The following is a 10,835-nucleotide window of genomic DNA, read 5'->3' as shown; positions in this document are numbered from 1 at the left end:
AAAATGGCGGCTTATTTCTGTATTTTTCGCTATAGTGACTTTATTATTAGAGATACAGGAAAAAGCTAAATGTACAAAATGTAGGTCATCTAAAAATACACATTTTTTGTATTTACCATCTTTCTCTAAACCTAACGGTTTTTTAGTTATTTGTTATTAAGTATATTTAGTTTTTTCTATTTATCAAAAATAGGTGAAACACATGGAAATTGACCGTTACTTTCAAGGATTATGATAATTTATCCCATTTAGTGTGATACTATAAAATCTAAAAATTTTAGCTTATTTTATGAGTAAAACAACTCTGCCACAGCAAACCTGCAGACTCAGCAAATTTCCATTTGATTGGATGTTTTATTAATTGTATTTAAATAAAATTAGATTCAACAGGTACCTAGGTTTGCTGCTACAGGTAGGTTATTATAGTGTGTTTATTTTTTAGTAAAATATCAATAACTTAGTATAAAATAATTAATTTTCCAAGTTTGATCATAATAAATCTATAAACAAACAAACTGCAACAGTTAACTAATTCATAATAATAGCATGGTAGCTTAAGATTTACAATTTACAAATTTAAATATACAAATTTTGGTTGTGTTTACTAAAAATATGGCGATTATTTGTGACGATTCGAATACTAACCCAAGGGGTTTTCAAAAGGAGATGAAGCAAGTAATTTAAGTACTGTAATATTAACTCGTACCAAGTATCAGAAATATTGTATGCAGTGAGGAAATCAACCGTATTTTGTAAACTACGCAATAGTCATATTAATATTTTATACTCATTTTTACCCATTTAATAACTTAACATTTTAATATTTTGATGGCACTACCACTATCACTCTGATATCAACTAAGTGGGATGAATAATTGTCGTAAACCTTGAAGGTAACCGTCGATTGCGAAGGGTTTCACCGATTTTTGATAAATAAAACTAACTATACTATGCCATACTTAATTAGTCACCAACATGAACTAGACACGAAAAACACCCTTCCAAATTTACAATGGGATGTCAAGTATAGTTAGTTGGTGTGGAGGTGCCATCAAAATACTAAAATGTTAACTATTAAATGGGTAAAAAATTAAGATAAAATATTAATATGACTATTGCGTACTTTACAAAATATGGTAGATTACCTTACTGCATACAATATTTTCGGTGCTTGGTACGAATTAATATTACCTAAATAACAGGCTCCATCTCCTTTTGAAAACCCATTTAATTAATATTCTAATCGTGACAAATAATCGCCATCTTTTTAGTAAACACAACCAAAATTTGTATATTCAAATTAGTTTATTGTAAATTTAAAGCTCCCATGCTTATTCTTATGAATTAGTTAACTGTTGCAGTTTGCTTGTTTATAGATATATTTTGATCAAACTTGGAAAATTAGTTATTTTATAGTAAGGTATTGATATTTTACTTAAAGAAACACACTATAATAACCTACCTGTAGCAGCAAACCTAGGTACCTGTTGAACCTAATTTTATTTATATACATTTTTTAATAAAACATCCAATCAAATGGAAATTTGCTGAGTCTGCAGTTTTGCTGTGGTGGAGTTGTTTTACTCATAAAATAAGCTTAAATTTTTAGATTTTATAGTATCACACTATTTAACTAAATAGGATAAATTATCATAATCCTTGAAAGTAACGGTCAATTACCATGTGTTTCGCCTATTTTTGATAAATAGAAAAAACTAAATATACTTAATAACAAATAACTCAAAAGCCGTTGGGTTTAGAGAAAGATGGTAAATACAAAAAATGTGTATTTTTAGATGACCTACATTTTGTACATTTAGCTTTTTCCTGTATCTCTAATAATAAAGTCACTATAGCGAAAAATACAGAAATAAGCCGCCATTTTCCAATATGGCGGCCGTAGCACAGCTTAAATTTTAGGGGACTTTTAGTATGTTCAAAAGGAAGGTACACCCAACATCTGTACCAAATTCCCCGGTTGTGCTAATTTTTTTTGGGTCAAAACATATTTTTACTGTACTACTAACCCAAACCTCGGGATCGTTAAAGTCTGACTATTTTTGTACGTTATGAAAAGTAAAAATTCCATACCCCCGGTGACCACCCCCCCCCCCCCCACCAAAAAATATATGTCTAGGACCGGCTTTGTGTGCATAACATTTTAGACCAGAAATAGCAGAAACTGAAAACATGTTTCATTAAACCTGTTACTTGAAATTCACTATTTCATTAATATTTGAATGGAACTGGCAACAAATGTCCAAACCAGATGTTATTAATATAGATTCGGTCCAGTTACGTCTTTTGTTTATGTGTATGAACTATACCGCCTTCTGTTCCAATATACATGGATAAAACCAAAGATTGGACATCGTCAAAATATTGATCAAGTCTTAAACCCCATCCAGTGTATCAGTGAATTTGGTCAGTTAATTAGAACCATTCATAATTTTTCTTTCCTATTGAAATCTTGATTTACTGACGTTAACTGTAAAAACTAAACTCTTACATGGCATAATTAATTAAAACATGTATCTGGAATTGGATTTGTGGAAGGATCAAAAACACACATTTGTCCTCAAAGTACAGTACTACAGTATTGTGATACTATTCAGAATACTAATTCATCTAGGTGACTATTGTAGGAACTAAGTACACATTTACATATGTATTTTATTGGAGGTTTCAAAATATAAATTTACCCCGTAGCTGGATCACAACTCATTATTTTCGGTAACTACTTTTAAATCAAACTAACACAAACTTATGCAAGTATTTATGGTAAAAGGTGCCGAAAAACACTTTCCATTCAGAAAATATTCAGTAGTCAGCAAAATACGTGTTAATTTGTGGAACTATTGTCTTAGTATTCAAAATTAACACACATAAAACTAATTACTACCGGAATATTCTAAAATACACACACATCCAAAGAAATACTGTGCGAGCCTCCAAAATAGTCACACATCTTGTTAACTAATGGGGTAGTAACGAGTTAGGTATAAAGGAATATGGCAGTTTCAAATAACTATTCTCTGAGTGGTAAAATACACACACATCCCAATAACTACTCCAGGGCACCTCACCTACAATACAAACCATATAAGAGCTACTTTAGGAGCACCCAACATACACATACATCCCGGAAGCTACTGTAGGAGTATACAAAATACACATACATTCAAAGAACTATGTGATAGCTAAATACACTTAAATCCCAAAAACTACAGTGGAAGCATAGATGGACTAATACACAAGTAGTGAATTTACGTTATTTCATCCGTGATGGAAGCTCTGTAAACAAAAATTGACTTGAGAAACTACAGTATTGCTAGAGTTCGTGAAGGACGGCTACGGTTACGCCGGTTATCTGAGAGATGCGTGGCAGTGAAAACGAACGGAGAGAGTAAAGACACATTGACCTCAATTTTGGAAGTGATAGGATGAGAGGAGCCCCCTCCCAGGGCAGAGAAAGTTGATGAAGGTTTGTGTCTTGGCCTTCGTCAGTAGCGTGTGTTCTGTTGTGACGGTGTGTGACTGTCCTTACCCCTGAACTGCACCGCCGCCTCCACCGCCTCCGCCGCCTCCACCGCCCCCATCACCCCCATCGCCTCCACCGTAAGTCTACAGTTGATTACAATCTAATTCATCACTAAAAAACTTTCGTCGACAACTTCATAAAGTTTGTGAAAATGTCTAAATATAAGATAAACAGATACCTACTGAAACTAATTACCGTATAATTATTTTGAATGTACATTTATCAAAGACGGCTTAAGAGTCAATTTCTAGAATGAACGGTTACCATTTTCTATCAGTTGGAGAGCGTTTTCTCTTTCACTTTCTTCCGAAATCGGCTAGACTTCACTGTGGGTAGACTGGGTTAGATCGCCGGGCGATATCTATTAGTGCTTTTGTACTGGTTTAAAATGCTTCGTCGAATATATCGATGTCCCGATGTCTCTAATATTTGATAGAGGTAGATTTTTAACCTCCCAGCCGCCCGATGTTTGACAAATACAGGAAATATTAGCCAAAACATAGCTAGGCCTAGAAGTTTTTTTTATTTAGAAATAGCCCTTACCGGAGGAACCCCCACTTAGAATGGTTTCAGTTAAAATATGCTGTTTTAAAGCTAATATAATAAACCATACAAAAACGCAAAAAGGGCCAAACTTTGTTTCAGAGAATACTGATTGTTAGAACAGTTTTTTAGGTAAAAATTTAAATTTTTCTAATAAAGTACAAACTAAATATTATTGATATTCAATTAGCCTACTATATTTTTTGCTAAGTGATGCATTTGTACCAATGCTGCAGATCCCTAGGAGATTTTTTTATTTAGGAACCTAAGGTGTCAATTGAAAGATACTTCCTAAGTATTTAATCGAATTATCTAGCATTTCTTTAATATAAACGTAATTTAACTAATGTTCATTAAAATTGAGGGTTTCCGGATATCTCACAATCGATTTGAGTGAAGATAAATATACAAGAATATTGGATATGTTCACAATCATTACTCAAAACCATATACAGTAGGGCTATTAGTTGTGTTGTTGTACTATCGGAAGGTAACATCAATTAAGATTCAAAATAATTATTAATAAATAAAATGTATTAAAAAATAGTACGTCATTCTCACAAGCTAGTTAATGTTTTATAACATTGATCAAAATACTATAAGACTTTAAAATTGATGTAATAATTGTTGTGTTTTAGCGAATTTCCCTATAGGGAAGTAGCTATTACCGTAGGTGGCACGGTAAGACCTAGGCCCGGGACCAATATACTTTGTCATTTTGATGACCCTAGAGGCCAAAAACACTATTCGTTCAAATTTATATATGTATATAGGCTATGCACGTCCGTGATCGCGATAACTTGACTAATTTTTGTCCGATTTTTATGAAATTTGGCTTGCAGGTGTAGGGCGGTACCTATAAACTTAAATGAGTTCGCGAACCAGAATGTTCGGGCTATGGGACGGGGTTTTATTGGGTAAAAATTGGTTTTAATCATTTTCGACCCTCAAAACACAACATTTCCCAATTTCCCTTCACACCATTTCAAAGAGCTAAAAAACAAATAAGTACGTTGGAGTGTTTTTGTGCGGTTATTTGTTACGGAGAAAATTGAATAAATTGTAAATTTAAAATTCCTATGTTATTATTATGGAGAGAATACGTAAACTTTTTTAGTTCACTTGCTTATGGATATGTTTTGATCAAAACTTAGCAAGTTTATTTATTTTATACTAAGCTGTTAATATTTTACTAAAAAAAAACCTTTATATTACCCTCCCTGTTGCTGCAAACCTAGGTATACTTGTTAAATCTAATTTTATTTATTTAGATTTAATTTTAAACCCAATACTGGTAAATGGAAATTCGCTTAGTCTGCAGGTTTGCTGCGGCGGCAGGGGTATTTTATTATTCTCGAGTTAGCAAGCTGGCTAAAATGAGTGTGTAGTATCACAAATCGTAAAACGTCTCACCTAAATTGGATTTACATAGATTAGCTAAATATTGTTTTCATAGTAACCAAATATGATTTTGATTTTATTAAGTTACTAGAACTTCAGCTATAATATGTTTAAAATGTAAAATATACGTCCATCTGTCTAAACTATTTAAAGCACGAAAATGGTTAAGAATAATGTAATGTTTCTTCTGAAAACAATTAACATTTTATATTTCAATTTGGCATCCCACCATAAAACATCATCATATTTGTAATTCCATATTTATAGTCCCCAAAGTTTTTGATACTATACAGGTAAATACATGGTATTTTTTTAAAACTCGACCCACATTAAAAGTACAGAGATTTTTCAGGGACCAAACGAGTTCATATATAATTACAATCCTACCTTTATTTCGTTGCCGATCAGCTGATATGCATTTTAGCATTGTTGTCTTTATTGATTAGTGTTATTTGGAATTGATTGTGGACAAGACTCAATGTGTGTTTCACAAGGTCAAAGAGCAGAAGCAAAGTATTCCTTTTTACCAAGAGTCTTTATGCTGCTAAGTTTTAGTTGAGACTCCACTCCAGTACCTAACAAATTAACTACATGTTGTATAAACTGTAAAGATCAATAATACAGTACTTATTTTTACATATATTTTTATGTATATGAACTATCAATATAAGGGTTGCGTTTTAGAACAAAAACTAGCTGAATCTCATTCACAATAAATTAAATACCACTAAACCGTGTTGACAACAATACTAAAATGAAAAACAGCTGATCGGCAGTTAAGTAAAGCGAGCAGGGATTTAATTAAAACGTGCTTGTTACTTGTTTTGTCTCTAACAGTGAATATTTGTGCATTTGTCATCATTGTTTATTATCTTTGTTCAGTTGCATCTTTGTAACTTCGGTTGCGTGTAAAACAGCCCTTGCCTAAATACTTTTCATGTGTGCAGTTCAAACTGTTTAATTGTTGTTATATTTGTTGGCTAGAATGCCATTATCAAACACCTTTCCTCTGGAACGTAAGCATCCGATGTAGCGGATTCGCTATCGTGTGTGTAATCTGTGTGTGTTGGTGTGTCATCGACGAAGCTACAGCGGATGGTTACGTTCCTGACGAAAGTTTCTTGATAATGGCATACTTGCCAACAAATATAACAACAATTCAACAGTTTGAAACTGCAGATATTTTTACGTACCTATCATGTTTTCGTTCTACTTAAATTTGGCCATTTAGGTGGTTAAATATCTTTGAAGGATGAATACTATTAGTATTAAGGTTACGCGTTATTCCAGCGTCGTCATCGTTGATCATCATCTTCATCGTTTGCTAAGTAGCTCAACAACAGACGGATCAGGAAAGTGTTGGATTTATACTGACGTACGGAGTGCAAAAACGTCACAAGAATACATCGCAGCAGCCTAATTTACAAACACGCCAATATTTTTTCTTGTGTTAACATTTAGTTCGTTTTGGATCCAAGATGCAGTTTTACATGGCAATTTCCATATTTGCCATGTCCTCTATCCTTGCTATAATGGTCGCGGTCGGATAGGACTGATAGTGTGTGTGTTAATTCAATAGTTGCAATCGTTGGGCCTTTTCCGTTAATTCATTGCCGCTATGTGTTGCCGGGTTAGTATCATAGTATGATTTTGATATTGAAAAAGTTTCCCACTATATTCAGACCAGCTGTCGCCTGTTTTCATTCAGGATAAAAAATGAATGGGCTTTCTTAGACTACTACGAAACTAATATATTTTATATCTATTACTTTTTTATACAATAATGGTGGATGGAATCATCCAATATTCAGCTATAGTTCACATTTAGTTGCATTTTCTGTTTTCCAAGATTACAGGGTAGGTGCATAACAAACGTTTTTCGTCAACGGATAATTTGACAGTACAACAGGTATGCTTTACCTTTTCATTGGTATTTTTATGCAACTCATTCAAATCTAGATCGATTTTTTTTCTAGATGTATATCTAGATTTTAATCTAGATCGTGGCTAGATAAAAAAAACTGGGACCTTCAACTATGAGGTTTTTTTTAAGTGACTTAGAAATGAGAACGGAATTTTGATTTCCCAATGAAGTGTCTAATGTTATTTTACGCAAGCTAGAAATAAGTTTTGAAAAAGGATAGTTCACATCTCAAACCTATAGATAACCTTCGTCAGAACTGTACATTTACATATCTATTGTTGAGTGGTTTGGAGGAGACAAAAATGATCAAATCCCGTCAAAGCGTCGAGAGAAGTAAGCTTAGTATTGATGAGTTTTCTTCACAAAATGGTTATCTAATGGCTATTTATTAACACATTAGCTACCAACTATACTCATCCCTCAGTTACAGAGGAATGTACGGTCGGTAGGGAACGTGTTAAGCTGCAATAGTATTATTCTTATGTATAAATGCGTTGGGAGGATCAAATCTCAAGTTTTCCTAAGGCCAAACGGGTTATGGGTTCCCGGGTCTGAAATAGAGCCTTAGGACTACTACATAATAACAGGTTATCTAAATTAATAATTTTATTATCCGGGTATCTAAAGGCATATTACTACCCCACGAAAAAATAAACACTGAAAAGTGAAAACAGTGCAAAATCTCCAGAATTATTTATCTAAAATTATATTCAATCGCATATTTCATATCACAAACTGCATACTACTGATAAAAACTGTTTTATCCTACCTTGAAATCACTCAGCCAAAGAACAGATGAGTTTTTCGTAAGTTTTAAATTTTTTAGATTTAATAGATATATTTTGTTATAGGTACTATTCACCACTACAAAATAAATTAACCACGCCACTGCTTGTGCACTATCCATACATTATGTTATACTTGTGAGTATTATTAGTACAAAATATTCCATCCTGATTTTAGACTGTAAGTGGAAGGGTTATAATAAATCGAGCTTCGATTTGCTACATATAAGGATATTCAATTAGAATTCCATGTACTGTGAAGATATTTTATATACTGTCCAAAGAAAGTGCTATAACACCGTTCTTATTCTTTAGCAACCGTCGCTTTACTCTATACAGTTTGGTTTGTAATCATTACAGTATCAAAATCCCTACAGCTGTGACTGCACCTTCAACAGTATAAAGGTGACGTAGATCTGCGATCGAATGTCCTTTTTAAGTAAGGTAAATTTATTATGGGTTTCTAAAAATATTTAAATTGTTATTTTACATAAAACCCCTATTTCAAAATAACGACGACGCATCAAGATATTGTCGTGATAGCTTAATCGGTTTTGAGTTTGTCATCTTCGGAAATTTGATTGCACTTTATTCTCTAATTATAATTTATGATAAAGTACAACAAAATTTTCGTAGTTTTATTTATCAAATCTAAATCCGTGTCTTTGGCCAATTAGATTCATCCATGGTGGGGGGTGAGTGCCGCTCTATTCTTTGCTGAGGGGATTATAAACTGTCAAAACCGTCTGCCGTTTGACTCCACAGAGGCGTTTAAGAGTGATTCGGAGGAGGGGTATTAGTGGAAGGGGGTGTAGTGGGCAGGATGTAACGGAGACCGGGTACAGTTTCTTAACTGGGCTACTCTAATCGACTGAAAATTAATATCGATTCGATTAGTACACCTTCATTCAATTTTTTCACTATCAGCCAGTTTGCTTAGGTTAGGTTATAACCGTTTCATTTCATCCCCAAAACAAATTTTGCTCACCCCTCCCTGATCGATATTTACAACCCCATACCCGCTGCACCGTGGAACCGGTCACTGATACAATTGTAGCTGGCCGGCACTCGCACCGCCAAGCCAAGGTGTAAAATAATCCTCGTCAAAGTGTTTAGGCGGACGGAACTCGGCCCTGCATTCTCCGTGTAGGCCTGAGTTTGGTTTTGCTGACACACACACACACACACACACGACATCACATACATCCGGTGTACCATATAGTTGTGACGGCCGAGTGCCCAAGACCAGACCAGAACCACAACAAAGAAGACTTTCACATCCATAGTTTGTTATCGTGGGGAGGGAAATTAATATGACCTAATGAAATTCTAAACGTAGTAGAGCAGTACAGTAGTAGCCACTTAAACTACTAATAAACCCCAACACTCTATTGAATTGTTTTTACTGCATTATGAGCAAGGTGTGCTTACATAGAAGTTTGTTTGTATAGAATTGACTCCCGCACAATTAAGACAGTTTTATCTATCTTAAAATAACTCCTATTCGAAAAAAATTATATCTCAATTGTTTACAGTGTTTAGCTTGTAACTTATATACGTAGCTATATGTAGCCAGCGTTATTTGTAATAATCGTAGGCAACGTTTGGGTGTCTCCAAAAGTAAAATTACTAATCATCAGTGGTATCTGTTGAGAAAATTACTCTTAAACTTAGCCTATAAATCAACATATATTTGATCATGAACATTCCTGATCAAGAGAAGGGGTTTCAAGAGAAAGCAGTTGTAGCCAACAAACTTGTTGGAGACTAATAAAATTTTAAAAATTTTCGAAATGCTTTTTACCACACGTGGATAGGTTAGGTTACCTGTTTTCGTTAAGTTAAATCGACGAAAATCGTGTTTATAAGCTGGGCCGTAAATCACTTCCTTTCGGACCTGACGTTTATTAAAATTATACTCCACAGGTTTCCACACAAATAAGCTTAATAAGCTGTGACTACATCATTTGCATTGTTGCCGTTGCCTAGCTATAACCTCAACAACCAACACATTGCCATAGACGTGTTGTTTGTTGGTTGGATGTTTTGCGTTTGTTTCCAACGAACGGCTAGTGTTTATTCCTGGATATATTTAAACATATTTTTATAACCTATTACTTTTTTCTATAGTGTTGATATAATAGCGATTTCATATGTAATATTCAAATCAGAACAGTTAACTGTCAACAGTGTAGGCCTTGTGAAGCACTCAGTCAGGTTCCGCTCCAGGGCTCTGTATAATCACACTCGTCTAAACTCTTCTTTACACACTTTCCTTTTCTATCCGCAGTGCAGAGCAGGCTTTCGTCAGCGCGCCTCTCGACCTCCAGTAGTATTTGAATGATCAAAGTTACAGGATTGTAGGAAACTGTGGCAGACGTATCAGTAAGGTCCGTGTACAGTCAATGACATAAGCAACGATGCTTAGATTGGTTGGCAAACAGAAAAATTCTGTATTGAAAACGAATAGTTACTCATACATTACCAAGGAAATAGTTCACTATAGTAATACCAGAAACAAAAGAACCCTGGGCCGTTTCGAGCCGCGCAGGTTTGAATGGTACGCCACACCTACCGGCGCGAACCACGTGATCTTTTCGTTTCTGCGCAGGTTGTTTTGTGAGTGGTATGTCTATAGCTC

The 10,835-nt window shown here is 34.3% G+C and overlaps 1 protein-coding gene across 1 annotated transcript in view; it reads left to right on the top strand.

The window, feature by feature from the left end:
• Nucleotides 1–3,527: 3,527 nt before the first annotated feature.
• Nucleotides 3,528–10,835, top strand: part of LOC128998228 (tryptase-like) — a 30,722-nt gene continuing 23,414 nt past the window's right edge. The window contains exon 1 of the mRNA XM_054424267.1: nucleotides 3,528–3,618. The gene's annotated coding sequence lies outside the window, so the exon portion shown is untranslated. The remainder of the gene's footprint in view (nucleotides 3,619–10,835) is intronic.

Source organism: Macrosteles quadrilineatus, unplaced genomic scaffold (genome assembly GCF_028750875.1).
Source record: "Macrosteles quadrilineatus isolate MER2022 unplaced genomic scaffold, UCM_ALF_1.0 Scaffold_7__1_contigs__length_78375512, whole genome shotgun sequence".
Classification (NCBI taxonomy): domain Eukaryota; kingdom Metazoa; phylum Arthropoda; class Insecta; order Hemiptera; family Cicadellidae; genus Macrosteles; species Macrosteles quadrilineatus.
The sequence above is the reverse complement of the archived record's forward strand: the minus strand, read 5'-3'. Positions and strand labels throughout refer to the sequence as shown.